Source organism: Anas acuta, chromosome 3 (genome assembly GCF_963932015.1).
Source record: "Anas acuta chromosome 3, bAnaAcu1.1, whole genome shotgun sequence".
Classification (NCBI taxonomy): domain Eukaryota; kingdom Metazoa; phylum Chordata; class Aves; order Anseriformes; family Anatidae; genus Anas; species Anas acuta.
Genome location: NC_088981.1, coordinates 6659512 through 6676786, shown reverse-complemented (window position 1 = coordinate 6676786; position 17275 = coordinate 6659512). Strand labels below are relative to the sequence as shown.

The window sequence follows — 17275 nt, the reverse complement described above, 5'->3', positions numbered from 1 at the left end:
GAGGGAGGGTGTGTGTGTGGAAAGCTAGAAAAAGGAGACGTTTACCAGTAGTTCTACATCCTTGGCATTGAGGGACTTTTTTTTCCAGGCAATGTCACACAGATGATAAATTTATGCTTTGCAAATTACTCTAGAGACCATTGTCCCTTTAAACAGAAATCCCATTCCAGGCATTTGCTTCCACGTAAGTACAGCTTGTGCAAATGAGGAAATCTTTGCTTTTATTAGTGAAAGCTGGGAGTCTGTTTTGTAATCAGAACAAACACAGGAGGGAATCCTTAATGCTCACTACACTGGTTATTCCATATGCTTTCTCTGTTATCAAAATATCCACGTGTGACCTTTTTCTGAGTCTTGGGAGGGGGCTGAGCTATCTGCTCAGCGGTGCTGGGAAAAGATATCCCAGAGGGAAGGTCACATGTGGTCACATCGGAGTGTGGGACACAGTTCTGCCTCTGTGGTAGGTTCCTAATAGGACTTTGGGCAGGTTAATTGGTACTCTGATTGACTTACCCCAATGGCAGCCAGCAGTGATAAAGCCACTTTTCTCACAAGGGTACTATAATAGCTAATGCTTTCTGAAGTGTTTAGATATGATAAAGGTAAGGAGTAGCAAAGAAAATAGATGCTTGCTGGTTTGAAATGTGTAGTGTGCAGTCTGTGCTTATTTAGCTGTGGTAAATGAACTGCAGCATATAATAGAGAAGACTGGAGACTAGATCTCTTTCATTATTAAAGTTATGTGTTTCTGGCTTTTTCCCCCATCTTTCTAATATGCTGTTGTTATGGCAACAGTGTTTCTATCAAGAGATTCATATGAACTACTAAACCCTTCTTGCACTTTTACCTGTTTTGGCAATCTCAAGGTACTTAAATGCGTATGTTCCTGAGTTTGTTTTTTCAAACCAGAGGGAATTTCATCATAGATTTTGAGCAGAACTTTGCCTACTCAGAGAGGGCTTTGACAAAATCATTATTTTTACTGTTAAGTACTGTTTTTTTGGCATAACTTATAACAAAATGGAATTTCATCTTTCTTCTTTTATATCCTAGGGTCGGACAAAGACACTTCCACAGCAGCCTCCTTGCAACTTTTGATTGCCATGGATAAGTGGAACTGGTATCGAGTTCATGTGTAACTTACTGCCAAGGGCTGTATTTCCATTTCCTTCTGCACACTGAATTTGTGCTCCTGCATTCCTCTAACAAGAGCCTCTGAAGGGAGGAGATGCTTTGCTTCATGTCACAGGACGTGCAGCCACACACACACAGGTATTAGTGCTAACTGTTTGCCCCCCATAATAAACAACAACAACCCAGTGGCGCTCTGGCAGGGTCATGAAATGCCTGTGAGGAGCCCTGAAACAATGGGTGGCAGTAAAGCACTATTGGGTCTCTAACGAGAAGGAATGAGAGTGGGTGATATTAGAAGATTCCAGATAGGAGGACACAGAAAAGACAGCTTCCTGATATGCTCTTGTGAATCCTAACCACGGTGTTTCACTGATGAATGAAAGGTGTAATTATTTAGAGGGGGAGGGTGTTTGCTGTTTTATTCAGAGTGATATTTCTGTAGTTGGATGCGTTAGCTCATGTTGCTTTAAGAGACGCTTTCAGAGCAGGTACAGTAGAAGCTTATGCACAGTTCTGTTTTTGAACTGACCACAGTGCTCATTTTTTTTCTTGGTTGTGCCTTGAATCTTGGCTTTTATTGCCATGAACAGACCAGTGACTCTATTTCCTTCCTGTAAAAATAGCAAGAAAATACCCCATGAAGAAACATGGAATATAAGCCAACCAAAACTTGACTTATCTTGCTAACACTTTATACTAAGCTGTGCCTTTGTAACTTGCTTCTTGTATTTGTGGAACATTTCTCAGGGTGGATTTCCTTGAAACAAAGATGTAACAACCTCAGAGGGCTGGGTTATTAAATCCTAAACTTTCTACTAATAAATTGTTTGCTACAACAATTAATCTTGGGGCAATCTTATGTCTTGGGCCATATCTGCTTCTACAGTATGGAAAATATAAAGTATGTCCTGATGTTTGATAATATGTTTATTTTTATGATATTTGCCTTAGTGTAAATCTTAATGAAAGGATAATCTTGGGCTGCCTTCATTGCACATCACTTGAAACAGTTTGAAAACGTAGTTCTGGGCATGCTAAAAGATTCGGGAATCTGTTGGATTTTGGAGAAGATATGGGGACATGTTGATATTTAATGCATGGAAAAAAATAGCTATTATTTGAAGCAAAGGCATCTGAAGATCTTTACCTACGCTTGGTTTCATGAGCTGTGTAATTTTTAGTCTTTACATTGGCTGTTGCAGACAGCAAGCTGTTCTAGCACTGATCTCTCAATAAACAGCTACTGTGTGACTTCTTTCCCTCATTTCAACCTGTAGGAAAACCTCTATAAAGAGACTTGTTGTTTGTCTGTGGCTCTTAGACTTTATATGCTAGAAGTCTGGTGAGCTAGCAGTGAAAAGGATTAGGTGGAAACAACAATGTTCAATGCAAAATTTGGTGTAAATATTCCAGATATGTAATATTTATCAAGCATCTGCTGGACCACTCTGAGGAAGGGTGATCAGGATGGAAGGATGATTGCTGTGGGAGAAGATGAGCTGATTCATCTGGATGGTGTTTCTATTTCTTAGTGTGCTCTCTTTCTGAGGTAGTTGCACTCAGGTGCTTGCATAGTAGGCTGTTTACCTGATGGGTTACTTCCATTTTTTTTAGCTTCTTTGTCTCCCACCTCTCTGTCTCCACTGAGATGTCACGCTTTCTTCTGCAACTTCAAACTCTGTGCTTTGTGCTCCACCACATACCAGTGAAAACCTTTCATCACAGTGCCTTCAAATACATTAAGCGTGCAAATGGGAAAAGGCAGGAGACGTGAGAGTCTGTTCTTCTCTCCTTCCCATTCAATCAATATTGGTCCCTCTGCTAGCTGCATAGAAAAGCCACCAGGCAAATTCTGTCTCCACATAATGATGCCCTCTTTGAGCAGACACGAACAAGTTTTGCTAAGGTTTTACATCTTTTTAACTAGTTCTTCTAAATTTTTTGGTTGGTCAAGCTAAACCTCATTTATATAAAAGTGAACATAAAAATCATAACCTGCTGTGTTTTTTCTTAATGGTCTCCTTACCAATTGTACAGCGACATTAGAAAATCTTTATGCTAGGTAATAAGCAGTTGCCAAAAACGAACTACGTCTTTTTTAAACCAATTAAATATAGTTCTGTCATTAGTGGTGTTCATCATTCATAGGCATTCAATAGCTGATCCAGTTGGTTTGCATTGCAAATTAATTTAATTTTCCATTGATGGGCTCTAAATGTATAACAAGCTATATCATTCATATGTAAATATTCTTTTGATTAAATCCATCTTCATTTGCTAATGCCCTAAAATGCTTTGATGTTTATTCTTCTGAAAGCTTATAGACTAGAATTTCAGTCATGCTCCATTTTTTCAGTGGTTTGTCTGCCTTACAGAATCCATTATTTTTCAATCATTAAAAATGACTATTGCAACACTTCCTGCGACTAACTAGGAGAAGTATTTCCCTGTGCATCAGAGTTCATCATCTATTTGAACAAAAATACTGTTTTGGTGGATTTTTGAATTAATTGGAACATTTTTTCAAAACTATTTTTTTCTAGGTTAAAGCTGAGATGAAGATAAGAGCTACCGTATTCTGGCAAGAGAGCTTTTTCACGTTCTTAGACACTGTTCCCAAGCCTCTCATTAGTGTGCTGTCAGTTTTATAGCCAGGAGGTAGCCTTCTCCCAAAAGAAAACTGGGAATTCTGGCTGGAACTATAGTGCTAGTTTTATGTCTACAGCTAGTGATTATAAAGACAAACTTTCACATTAAGCAGTGCAGGTGACTTAGGGGCTAATTGTCATCAGTTCTTAAAAAGTCTTTTAATTTTCTGTTACCTTCAGGACCTAACCTTTAAAAATATGCCTGAAGAATGTGAATGCTCATAAATAGGTTTCCTGATACAGAAATGTTTCTGTAGGCCATGTCACCTACAACCAAGCTGCAGCATATCACTAATGATACGAGGACTGAGCAAATCCATTTTTACCTTCAGCAGCTACTGCCATCTGACCCTCTGCCTCAATCAAAATGACTGGTTCACCTGGGATCTAGTGGTAACATGCTGTAAACAGACATGTATCTCAGCTATCCGTGGCTAAAAGACACGCATGCTTTTGTGTAATAGACCACCAGAAGGCATAAAGGCTAAGAATATAACTCTTCTGATCTTAGGAGAAACTCATCCTGATTTACATCCGTGTAATGGAGAACAAAATCAGACTCCGAATGTCTTAGGAGACATTATCCAATTAGAGAAAAGGTCAGGTTTGCACATTTACTGTCTATAACAGTATATCTCTTCCTCAGTTACTGTTGGTCAGACCTGTGTGTAAAATGCAAATGAGTGTGTGGGGGAGTGAGAGAGAATGTCATCTCTTGGAGCAATTTTCAGCAAGAATAGCAAGTTTCCTCAGAATATATTCAGAACAATATTGTCCGTTAGTCACTTACACCTATTGCTTTTCCATCTGCCTTTCTTTTCTTACTTGCATTTCCTAAACTTAGTTTTACCTTGTGCTTAATTGTTGAAAGGATGACAGGCTATCAGCAATGCCTTGCTGAATAGACATCTAATCAGAATTAACCCACAATTCCAGAAGAGGAAGCAATGAATGTAGCATCTTCTGTCTGAGATGGGCATACCTACGCAGTAATGGATGCAGAGTTGTTAAGAGACGATTGTGAAAGCACAAGGAACACACTTTAGAAGTTATTAACTCTCCAATTCCTCTCCTACAGAGAAACAGGTAGAACAATTTTTCATCTTCCTGAAGACCTTTCCAGCTCAAGCTCTTCACAGGGAAGAATTGGATGTAGAGCTGTAGTTGCAAGAAAAAAAAAAAAAAAAAGTTGTTTTTTTTTTTAAGTGCTGTACCATGAACTATATTAGTACAACCCAGACTTGTTTAAAAACAAACAGACAAACACACAAAACCAGAAACACTTATATTTCTAACTTAAAAGACTGGGGAGAGTAATGGCAAATGAAACTAGCTCTTCCACAGCAGTGTGATTTTGGAGCTGTGACTAGGACTCCTGAGAGAAAAAGCACAAAGCTAGCAGAGTGTCCCCTCTGCTGCTAGCGCTACCCAGCAGCTACATCTGGGTACATCTACAAAACTCCTTTAGATAGAGCAAGCCTGGGAAATCTCAGTCCCGGGGCCCTGCAAACTTCGTACAAAGCTTCCAGCCTGTTACTAGCAATGGCAAAACAATATCACAGGACTAATTGGTTGCATACTACATTGTGAACATCTCCTGCACAACTCAAACAGGCAAGCAGTGAATGTCATGCTGCTGTAAAGTTTTCTTGCTCTGAAAGCTTTTTAGATGTAATAAGACCAGATTTTTTAAATTCTCTTCTTGTTTGTGATGACTGGCTCTGCTGAACTGGACAATTGTTCAGAAATGGATTTTTAATAACATTTGCTCGTAAATACCTATGGAAGGGTAATTTTTATTATTTCCACAGTCATTCTATAACCTACTAGTTTAAATCTGTAAAACATTAATTTTCACTGTGGTGTCATTGTTGATGATTACTCATCTGATCAGCAGGGGCTCCTGAAACAAGCATGTTCTGAAGAAAAATCATTGATCAGAGAAATGAAAGCAGTTTACGTAACACACTCGGCAAGCGTTTACCCAGTATGTGTTGTCTGAGGAGCCGCAGGCAGCTGACAATAAAAGGTGATGTGCGTAGGTGTGGCAGTGTGCCACTGGGCTGGTGGCCTGGGAATTGCGTGCATTCCTACCAGCCTTCTGCATTTGCTGCTGGGTCTCTTCTGAAAAGGCATCTGCACTTAAAAGTGTGAGAAGTATTTTAGTTATTCTGACAATTTCATGTCTGTCACGCTTCTTTCTATTACTGATTGCGCACACAAAATAGTGTTGAATTTCTTGTTCCTCTAAGCCTGCAGTGTGTTGATATGATCAGGAAAACCTACTGATATCTGCAACATCAGTAGTTAGTAAGATTTCTTTTTGTCTTACAACAGAGTTTCAGAAGACTATTTTTACTATCCCCCCACTTATATACACACACTTTAATAAAAAAAAAAAAAAAAATCTCAGTAGTAATTCCTGTTAGGAAAAGTGAACAAGTGAGTATCATAGGCTAGAAAGACCACTTTTATATAATTTTCTTTTGGCTAACTCTGTAACCTCAGTGATGGATGCTTTTGTTTAGATGAAGAAGTGACTAGGACCGTAATATTTCTACGTCTTTTACAGCACTTCCAAAATATTGGGAATGGGGAATGTCAGAAGCTGACATTTTATTTCTGGTAAATACTCTGTTAAACTTCTGTGTTTTTAAGGAATGTTATTCTTACCAAATGCCCTTAAGAGGGCGCTTGTTCACCACCACATTTGTTTTAAGCATCTTCTGTTATAATATTGAATTTAAAAACAATGTTCTGCTGCACCAGTTTAATGTTTGACTGAAGCGTTTTTGAGCCAGTTATGATTACTGACACCAGCAGATATTAGGTATACAACGTTACTGCATTAAGTGGGCTTAATTCAGGTAAACATTTAGTCAATTGACAGGAGTGTAATTTACAGCAGGTTCAAAGTAGTTCCCCATCTCATAGAAGAAATAGTTTTGCCCTAGCTGGATTCTGGTTTGGTTTGGATTTTTCTTTGGCTCTGCTTTTGCTTTTCTGTCACAGTCACTAGCAGCAGTAAACTTCCATACTTCATGCTCTGGCTTCATCCTCTGCAGCCATCTTACTATGAGTGAAGCATCACATAGCTGTAGGATACAGAACAATGCTGGTAACAAAATCAGGCTATCAAATGCTTATATTTTTAAGCCAACTGAAGAGGCATTATGTTCTATTTTCTTAAAATCCTTCTGATTAAAAAGTCATTTCATAAAGTGCTTGTTTGTAATGGTCATTGCAGCTTGATGGGTATGCCAGTGGCATTATTCTGTCATGTTTCCAGCATCTTCATTTTCAGTTTTTCTAAATTAGCTAAGGAGTGTTTGTATTCATCTTGATGCTCTTCATGTGAAGGACAGCTGCTGGCATATGGTAAGGGAATCTTGCTCAGCAGAGAGCAACCTGCTGCCTATGGACAGCACTGGCCAGTTCAATACTAGCTCTTACCCCTTTAACAGCATAAAGCAGTACTGCATAGATGGGATGTGACAAATCTCCCTACACTGGATTACTTATGTATGAATCTAACTCCAGCTTCATAATCCCTCTCATCTTTGTACTTTCTGTAGCTGTCTGTTGGGAGTGTGAAACCCAAATGTCTGAAAGAAGGTGAGCTTCAGAATAGGAATGTCCTGCATTTCAAAATACAGGGTTGGCTGTGTGTATTAATGCAAAGCTGTAGGGAATTGATTTCTACTTTATCTGTATCACTTTTAAATTAATGCTTGTTTACAAATGAAATAGTATTTGCCACTAGATCTGTTAGTCTAGATCTCTGTAGTGGCTCAGTGATTAATGCCACACTGAGCACTGGAAAATGAAAGTGGTTGGGGAAAACTTGGCATCAGAGTAACTGGATTATGGCATATAACACTAGCTGTGATTTCAAAATAAGTCCATACGTAATAATCCTACCACATCAGTGAACACAAAGTTCACACGTAGCATTGTCTGCCTGTCTGGAGGGCTGTTCTCCCCCTGCATCCCCTTCAGATTTGACATTTTTGGTGAACTTGAAATGGTTACAGAGCACTTCCTCATATTGTTTAACTGGAGACAGCTAAACTGTATCAACAGAGCTGAGCTTTTCCCTGCCAGTTTAAGATCTGACCCTCTGCTTCAATTTTAAAGCTCTCATTTTCCATCGATAATTAATTCCTTTCATATGAACCTGAAGGAGTCAGAACAGTGGCTTGTGCATAAACATGAAGGTTATGTATAGGCCACAGAGCAAATAACCAGATAATCACCTTGCAGATTTAGTTTGCAGCAATAAAAACTCTTCTAGTGATAGATATCCAAACTTTATGAATTTATAAAGGCATTGCTGGCTATTGTTTGAAATGTGCTGAATGCGTGGGCTCCTGTAAAGCCTTATGGTCATGCAGTTGTACAAGCAAAGGTAGAGCTCTGTTACTTCTAGGCTGCAATGGAAGTGGATTGTTAATACTTCTCCAGAAGTGAAATTCAGGCAGTACATTTGTTTCTTCATCACAGACGTCTATGTGGTATTCTTCAGCTGAAACCAGCTAATTTATTCCAGTGCTGTATAGCAGGGATCTGTCTCCAAGGCTTTGTAATTGCTTTCTATTTCTTGTTAGCCTTTGTTTAATATTCATCTAGACAGAGACTGCAGATACTGAGAAGCACATATCTCTAGCATAACATTTAATTTTCTTATCACTAGACAGGGTATAGATTCTGATACTGGAATAAGTTGATCTTTTAGGAGCTTAAGAAATATTACTTTGCCCCTATATCACCAGGTAAAGCTGATTCTCATGAAATAAGCACTACCTCTCATGTCTGAGGTTAATTGAGGAAGACATTTAATTACTTTTCCATAAACCTGCAGGACTTCTGTGCCTTTGTAAAGCCCTTGATCAGTTTATTGCTACCAAATAATTCAAAGCTGATGAGAGCAGTTGTTATTAAAATGAAAGTATCTTTTTTTTTTTTTTAATTTATAAAACAAACTTTATTGCATCTATTCCAATTTGGTAAAGAGGGCCTCTGAGGGGCTTACAAGCATATGGAAATGTTTTGATGGCTTTGTCTTTTAGAAGAGTTGATTCTGGAGTTTCAGCACTAGGCAACTTTTCCTGTCATTTGTATTTTGTTCATAGTGCTGGGGAGACCTTGCATCTTCTGGGTGACCTACAGGTGGCACTGGGTGAAATGATAATGTAGTAGGGACTTGGTAAACGATTGTGACAGAGCTGCTCCCTTCCTGCTACAGGGAATATCATTAATTTGTGAAACTACGAGATTCCAGGGTTAGGAAATCAGTTTAGGAAGCCATGGGTTTACTTGGTGCACTGACAGCACCTGTTTACAGCAGAGAAATTCCTTTGCTGGCTAAGCGATTGTCATGGGGAGTGTTTAAAGCCACTGCCCATGTGCCACAGCAGGAAAGCACAAATTAAAGCCTGTTTCCAAGGGTAGCAGTGGGGACCCTTGCCCTGGGGGGCTCAGAGCCGCTGTCCTGAGACCTTCTCCTCAACTGTTCAGTGCATTTTGCTGTTCTCACTGCTGACATAGGAATTTCCTGTGTTGCTCTCAGGGCAAGTTTATGGGGACTGTTTCAATCAAAAGGACTCTGCAGTTCACAAGTGCAATCCCTTCTAGAAGGAGAATAGGCTGGCTGTATGGTAGGGTCTCACAGTCAGTACAAAACAGTCCAGGCAGTGATTCTCCTGAAAAAAAACCTTACATAATTACAATTAGCAAGCAAGAACTCCCATCACAACTCTAACTGCTGTTAGACTATTTTCTATTTTAGCTGCTTATGTTGTTAAAAAGGCACAACTGACACCTTCTTAGGCAGGCTGACTGAAACCAACATCTGAGCCTGATCTTCCGGATCCCATGTTGTGTGTCTTGTGTGAGAGCTACGTACAAGAGGTTGTCTGCAAAACTCTGGAGTAATACACGTTTCAGCTTATGCAGATTTGCCTTTTGAAGATTGTTTATGGTGAAGAGTTTAGCAATACAGAGCGTAAGTAAATAACGTAATGATACTAATAATGGAGTTGCTCAGACATTGATTACAGCTTCATTAAGCAAGATTACTCACTGTGATCTCTGCACTACAAATTAGTTTTTGATAATTTGACCTATTCTCTATTTTAATTTAGTGAATTAGAAAAATAAATTGCCAGAGCAGAACACTTATGAAAGAAATATTTTTCTAACACTTCGTAAAATATTTATTTAAAATGATAAAAATTACCCCTGCATCTCTTGTTTATTCATCACAGACAAGCTCATGTAAACTATTTCTAAAGGGGACTATTTTTATATTAAAAACCCCAGGAGTATTGCTTCTTTCTTTTTTTTTTTTTCCACTTTTTAATCCCAAGTGATAAGAGATCTTTCCAAATAACAGCTCTTTTTTAATGAAGTACTTAACAAGTAATGCTTTAATGCAATAATTTTTTTGCTAATTTTTATTCTATGAATGTCAGATTTTTGCAGCACAGTCTAGTAGTCAGCTCTGTGGTTTTTAGAGATCTATTTGCACGCAGAATCAGAGATGCCACATCTTCTGTAACAGCAAATGCAGTTTCAAAGTGGAATTTGCCAGCATGAGATACATTAACCTCAGAATGAACGAAGGGCTTTTGCTTTACATAGACCAAAATGTGAACATGTATTCCTAGTTTCTAAACCTTTGTGGCATGCAACATAATCCAGAACAGTGACCCAAAAGTTGGCATCAGCTAAACAGTGCAGGATCACAGCACTAACTGCTGTGCTTCTGCTAAAACAGATGGAATGAAGGTTGTGTCCATCCTCTGTGAGATTCTGTGCGTAGGTGGTGTGAAGGAATGAGTTATAAGCATCAGGCTTTGTTACGGTAACTGGACAAGCACTCTCCAGGGCTCACTTTACAAAATATGCTTTTTGTTTGTTTTTGCAAACACTGGAGCTGATTTTTGAAGTGCCTCTGAGAAAACTCCATTAGAGTTGGTAAACTCTATTTTTGTTGTGATCCAAGTGTCAGCTTCTCTAGTGTAGTTCAGCTTCTGAAGGACTGCATCTGAATAAGGTAATTTGACATCAGTCTGAAAGGTTTACTGGAATCGTCTTTACAATAAATTAAAACATGTTGGTTGATACCTACCATTAACTCTGAAGAGGATTGCTTAAAATGGATCTTGATTCATGGGAGACTATTGTACCATTTAAAACTTCTGTAAGTCTCTCAGGTTGCAGTCTTAATTTTAGGCTTCTTTAGTGCTCATGCTAGATAGTATCCATTGCCTGTCCTCCTTTCTCATAATAAAGAAAATCTTTGGGATTGTGACAACAAAAAATTATATAGGATTCTTTTCCGTCCAAATGGGACAGAAATTTCTTAATATTAAACTATGTATCAAGTTCATGTTTAATTATTGTGTAGACAAAACTATCGATCTTCAATTATATAATTGACTATATTAATATGAAATTTTAGAGCTATACAGAGAAAATGTGGCACAAGGTAGGAATTCAATCCTGAATCTCAGTTGTTGTTTTTTTTTTTTAATTTTTACCATTCCTCCCAACCCTGCTTATTAAACACATGGCCTTCAATAACTTGCAGAAAATTCTTTTGGTTAGAAAGAAAACTTCTTTTGGTTATGCTTATTTAGACTTGTTTTAACATAGCTCTCTGCTGCTAATTGTCTTTCCAGAAAGCAGCCAAAAAAGCCATATTGTCTCAGTGAGAGTATATTCGTAGTGTCAGTCAAATGCCCCCACTCTGAGCTGGTCTTTATTTATAGTCTTTATCTGCTTTTCCATTGTATCAGCCCTCAGTATGTCAGCTGAGTATCAAATTGCTGAATTAATAGAAAAACTGTAGTAAAAAATGCTAACAGAAAGGTGATAAACACCTCCACACAAATTACCCTCAGCACTAATTACTTAGGCTTTGTGAGAAACAGCACACTGAAATGTTCCTGAAATAATCATACTCTGCCTTCAGCTTTTTAAAAATAGCCCCCCAAACATGCATAAACATCAGATGCTGTGAAACAGACCTCCCCTGCTAAATGTTTGTATTCTAATTAACAGATTTGCGCAGTTAAGTCACTTGAATGCCTGTTGGTATTATGTGTATTGTTTATAAATGCCTGTTGTCAGATGTATTGATAAACCTTTTTCTCAGATTATCAGCACTTCTTTTTTTTCATCTGCTATGACAGAAGTGGAAGTTTGCATTATTATTACTGTTAGACTTGTTACAACAGATTGAGCTGCGAGATTCCAGGGCAAATACATCACTGAATGATGACTGGCGGTGTGCCTGCTCTACAGACACCAGAATGGGGAATCCTTCAGCAGGTTCACTGATCTTTTTCACAGCTGCAATCCTCTGAACATAGAGCAGAGCGATGGTCTTTATCATTCCTCTTCCCTCTTGCAGAAGAAGCACATTTCACAAGAACTGAGCGACTTGGCATGCCTGAAGCATATGGATGGGGTCCATGCATGGTGGCGAAAGGATGAATGAAAGATGCTTGAGTCACCCTTCCTTGGGCTTGGCATGGGCAACCAGGCAAAGCTGGCTTCCTGAGTTACACCAGAAATGGTGACTTTTCTTTTAGAGAATGTCTGAGCCAGAGGCATGGTAGCAAGAGCAATGGAGTCAGCAGCATCTCAGCACTGGTGGGTTTTCACCATGGTTATGTCACTGGTGGGTTTTCACCATGGTTATGTTTACAGTGCCTTTTATCTGCCCTGCGTGTTATGGGAGGTTTCTTTTGTTTAGGCCCACAGGCTACAGTTGGAGTTTGCCCAAGTTTTGAGCTTTTCCTTGTAAGAAACAAGTTGAAATTCTTAGATTGTCATCTCTAAGAACTTGACCTTGAAATCAACCACAAAGTATTGCAAGATACAAAGTGAAAAACCTAGTCTGCACTGACAAGTAGTTTATATGACCTTTCATATTTGGAACAGATTTATGTTAATCGTGACCATCTCTGTCTCCCAGAATCCCTAATTTACATAAAAACTTCTTCTTTCTTCCCCTTTAAGCCAAGTTCATACTTACTCAAGACCATTTTTTCTAAGCTTTTCAACCTTATGCTGTATGCAGTCGTGTGGTGAGATGTCTATTCGTACATTTCAGTGTGTAGTAGGATTCTTCAGCTTAATCTCTGTACTGTGACAAATATGGCCCTTGTGCTGTGTCTCCTTAATGTCTCTGAGTTCAAATCTGATCGGCTAATGGGTGGTTTGATGCATGCAGTGGTGCAGAAGATTTCAGTTATTGAAGTTAAGCCAAACTAGCACAGAAAGCATTATTAACAACTTCTGAGTCCTTCACATCAGTCTGTAAAAGGCTGCCTGAAGTCACCTTGTTCTCCCAGAAGACTTGAGCCATGACCTGTTCCTTTCCCTTATTCTCCAGCAGTAGAACGGGCTGAAGGTTGCAAACCTAGTGCAGGTGTGCTGTTCTCAGAACCGTACTGCAGGAGCCCTGGATGTGAGGTGCCCAAAACTCCTGGAACATGCTCATCACTCATTCCTTTGCTGTCAGGAGGTGGCTGTCAGTCTCTTTTGCCATGCTGACATCCACCTCCTGGGAGCCACTGTCACACTGCTCAACCTCCTCCCCTCATCCCTTGTCACTGAACAGCCATCCTGGTAAAGGCTTTCAATCACTGTCAGTCAGGCTTGGATTCAGAGGTGAAAGCCTCTGCTCTCTCCATTTATTTATATAACAGCAGCAGCAGAGATGAAATAATGACCTGCTCTTCCATTTGCCTTTCTCTCAGCTTCTTGCAGCTTGGCAGCTGTTGATGGGACATGGACTGCCTGTCCTCATCACAGCTCCTCCCTGGGGCAGGGCCTCAGGGGCTGCTCCTCTTGTTCTGCTGCTACAGCCAGCCATAACATCAGTGAGTCCCTGACATGCCCAGCAAGTGATGTCTTCCCCCATTCAAAGCTGATGTAAGGAGCTGTCAAGAAGAAGCCACTCTGCAGCATTCTGTTATTCAAGTCCGCATTTTATCAGTCTGGCAAAACTACAGGACTCAGTCTGAAAGGCACCGAGTGGTGTTTATTTACCTGTTTGCCTCTGTGCGGACACACAGATGCCCATTTACCAATGAAACGAGACATCCCTTGTAACAACTCAACTGGACAAAAGTAGCATTGTTCTCCTCTGTCACCTGAAAATCCGTACTGGGAGAATAAGCTACTATAAACAGCTACACAGAACAATAAATAATAAACTGTTGTTCTGTGTAGCTGCCAGAACCAGAGACCAGACACCGAGTATGTATTTCTTTATTTGAGCTCTAGGCTAATGTCTGCCAAAAGACATACTTTATTTTTAGGTAATGTAATGGATAGCATGAACTCTCACATCATTCTTTTTAACTTGCATTATTTAGAAGTGCTGAATTAGTAGGAATATTCCTACAACACCATTTATTTTTGTTAAGTTTTTAAGTTGATGTATATATATATATTTTAACTTGCTTTCTAGAAGTGGCTACACCAGCCCACCAACATTTTAAAAAGTCAGCTTGTATTTGACTGTCACACAACAAGACCTACCTCTAAGAACTGCAATGATGTTAATGCTTTGCTTACGAGCTAATCAGAACTGCAGCAGACAATGTTTAAAAATGTCATTTATTATGACGTTTTGCTAAACAGCAGATGTGTTTTTGCTCAAGCATGTAAATGTCAAGGAGCAGAACACCTAGCAACGAGTTTGCAAGATATTTTCAGCATGCGGAGAAGGTTCATGGAGCCAGTTGGCAGACACACATTCCTCAGTGCTCAATAACCATCCCAGCTCTAGCCCCAGGTAGCTAGGCTGTCTCCCCTACCTTTTGTTTAATTAGCAGTCCACCTAGGAAATATTACTGCAGCATGATAGAAGAGGTATGCTTCTATCAGGTGTTTTCTAGCTAGTCCAGGTCTCTGAAACCACTGTGCAGACCTTCTATGGAGGGAGGGTGGTGGGTTAACAACCTTTCAATATTAAATCCTCATATCATAAGATGAATGAAGGTTTGATGGCGGTCTGGTCCGTTCTTTTCTCCACATGCAGGATCCGTGTCCATCACGACAAAAATTTCTTTCCATTGTTCCACACACATACAAAACATTATAAACTACAACAAAATTTTCCTGCAATAGAGATCCTGCGTTTCCTCTGAACAATCAGTCAGAAGAATTGCTGCCTTTTTTGGTAGGGAGACTTGTGCTTCTTGTGTTAACCAGCCTGAATTTTCCTTTGTGTAGATTTAAGCCTGAACATTTTGTCCTATATTCACCGCGGGCATGGAGAGCACAGAAGACTGCAAGAACTGCTGTTGTGGTCCAGAGCAAAGGTTTGTTTAACACAGCAGTCTGACTCCAACAGCAGTCACAGCAAGGTGCCTGAGAAGGAGTAAGAAAAGGACAAGCGTACATGATACTGTCATCATACAAAAGCATGGCCAGATCCATTTTGGCTCACAGGATTTTCCAAGACAGTGGTGGTTTCTTTATTTAGTAAATTGCAGTGGACTGTTCTTCCAAGTTCTCAGTTTGATTCTTTCTCTTATTGTGACTGATTTCTGGATATTTGAATGCTTTTACATCTCACGTCCTTCTTCAGATGCCTCTTGTGCAGACTCAACATAATTTCTTCTTCTCTAATAGGTCATATCTTCTAGACTTCTTATCATTTTCTAATAGACCCATGCTTTTTTTTAATGACACTGGCCATATTACAGCAGCCCAGCCTTCATCCATGCTGAATACATACCTTCTTTATGTTCCACTTGCTTCTTGCTGCTCTCGTTATTAACATGCTGTGTTTTCTGGGAAGCATGGTCTGTTATGGAAAGCCTAATTGGAATTTTTGGCTGTGATCTAAACAGAATATGTGATTTGCTTTTGAAGAAGCTTCCGTTCTAATTAAACTAAATGGACACAAAGGCATTCACTCCTCAGATGACTAGGTTTGAAATCTGTAACCATGGAGAATATTTATACATCTCCCTCTGTATCTGAGACCCATTCTCACAGAGGTTATTGTTAGCAAGCCTGATAAAGCTGGCACTAGCCTTAACTTATGCTTTAAGTGATCTTTCTTTTTGGACTAGGCAGAAAGTTGGCAGCCTGCCCCTGCAAGTTTGAAATCGATACAGTTCCTTCCTCTTTTTCAAAATAATACTAATACTAATAATAATAATAATAAAAAGCTTGTTCTTTCCAACCCTGCTGTAAAGTAAGTGGAGTGTACTCCACAAGTGGCGTGTCCAGCACAGAAGTATCACCGTATGAGTACATTGCAATGCACTTAGTGCATAAAACAGTAAGAAGGAGGCAATCTATGACAATCCATCTCCCCTTCACTTTTTTAAAATGCATTTCTTTGTGTTGGATCTCATGGCTGCAGCTCCCTCCCGAGGGGAGCGGAGGGGCAGGCGCTGAGCTCTGCTCTGGGGGCTGTGACAGGACCCGAGGGAATGGCATGGAGCTGGGACAGGGAGGGTCAGGCTGGGGGTTAGGGAAAGGGTGTGCACCCAGAGGTGGCTGGGGACTGGGACAGGCTCCCCAGGGCACTGGTCACAGCACTGAGCCTGACAGAGTTCAAGAGCATTTGGACAATGCTCTCAGACATAAGGTCTGATTTTGGGGTGGTCGTGTGTGGAGCCAGGAGTTGGGCTTGATGATTCTTGTGTGCCCCTTCCAACTCAGGATGCTCTAGGATTCTAGGTACACTTGAATTATCTGAGGGCTAAAGTTGCAAATCATACTTGTTCATGGACAGCAGCCAAGAACAGATTTCAAGGGGAAATTCAAATGACTGCAGCATAATTTGAAGAAACGTCTAGCTGATCCCAAAGAAGCACAAATATGCTTTGGACTTCTTCCCCTTTCACCGAGGGTACTCTGCAGGAGTAGCAACACAAAAGTCGGTGGCTGTCAGTGGTGCAGTGAGGGGAAGGACACAGTGACATAGACCATGCACAACAGAAAATGGGCTCAGGCCTGAACGTCATGGAGTGCTCTGTCTTTGTCCTTGAGAGTATGTGAGATGCGAATGAGTCAGTAGGATTACTCTGATCTCTGAATGTTTTTCGGGACTGGGACAGAGTGTTCAGCATCTCTAAGGGCAGGGACATCGCTGAATATCTATGTGACAGAGAAAGCTTGGCCTCTGAGAGGAATGCAGTGATGTGAAAGCAGGAGGATCCAGGTGTCCTTGTTCCAAGTGGATGCATAATTTAGCCATTTGTTGTCTGCTGCTTTTTCAACAGCTGGCTGGTTTAATGTGATATTTTTGTTTAGAGCTGTGTACAAATTGTCCTGTCACGTGTATCTGAGAGGGACTTTTTAAAGAAAGATTGCATCTATGGAAGAAAAACCACACTGCTTCCTTTTCAGCTCCCTTCATACTCCTGCCCAAATGAAATCAGCTGTCAGAAAACTCTGACTTGGTACCAGTTCAAAAAGGTCCCATTTAATAAACATCAGCATTGTTCTGA

General features: G+C 40.0%; 1 protein-coding gene across 1 annotated transcript in view; it reads left to right on the top strand.

Moving 5' to 3' along the window:
• The first annotated feature begins 1057 nt into the window (after positions 1–1057).
• The window catches only part of BFSP1 (beaded filament structural protein 1), an 82370-nt gene continuing 66152 nt past the window's right edge, over positions 1058–17275 (top strand). Inside the window, exon 1 of the mRNA XM_068675444.1 lies at positions 1058–1272. The gene's annotated coding sequence lies outside the window, so the exon portion shown is untranslated. The remainder of the gene's footprint in view (positions 1273–17275) is intronic.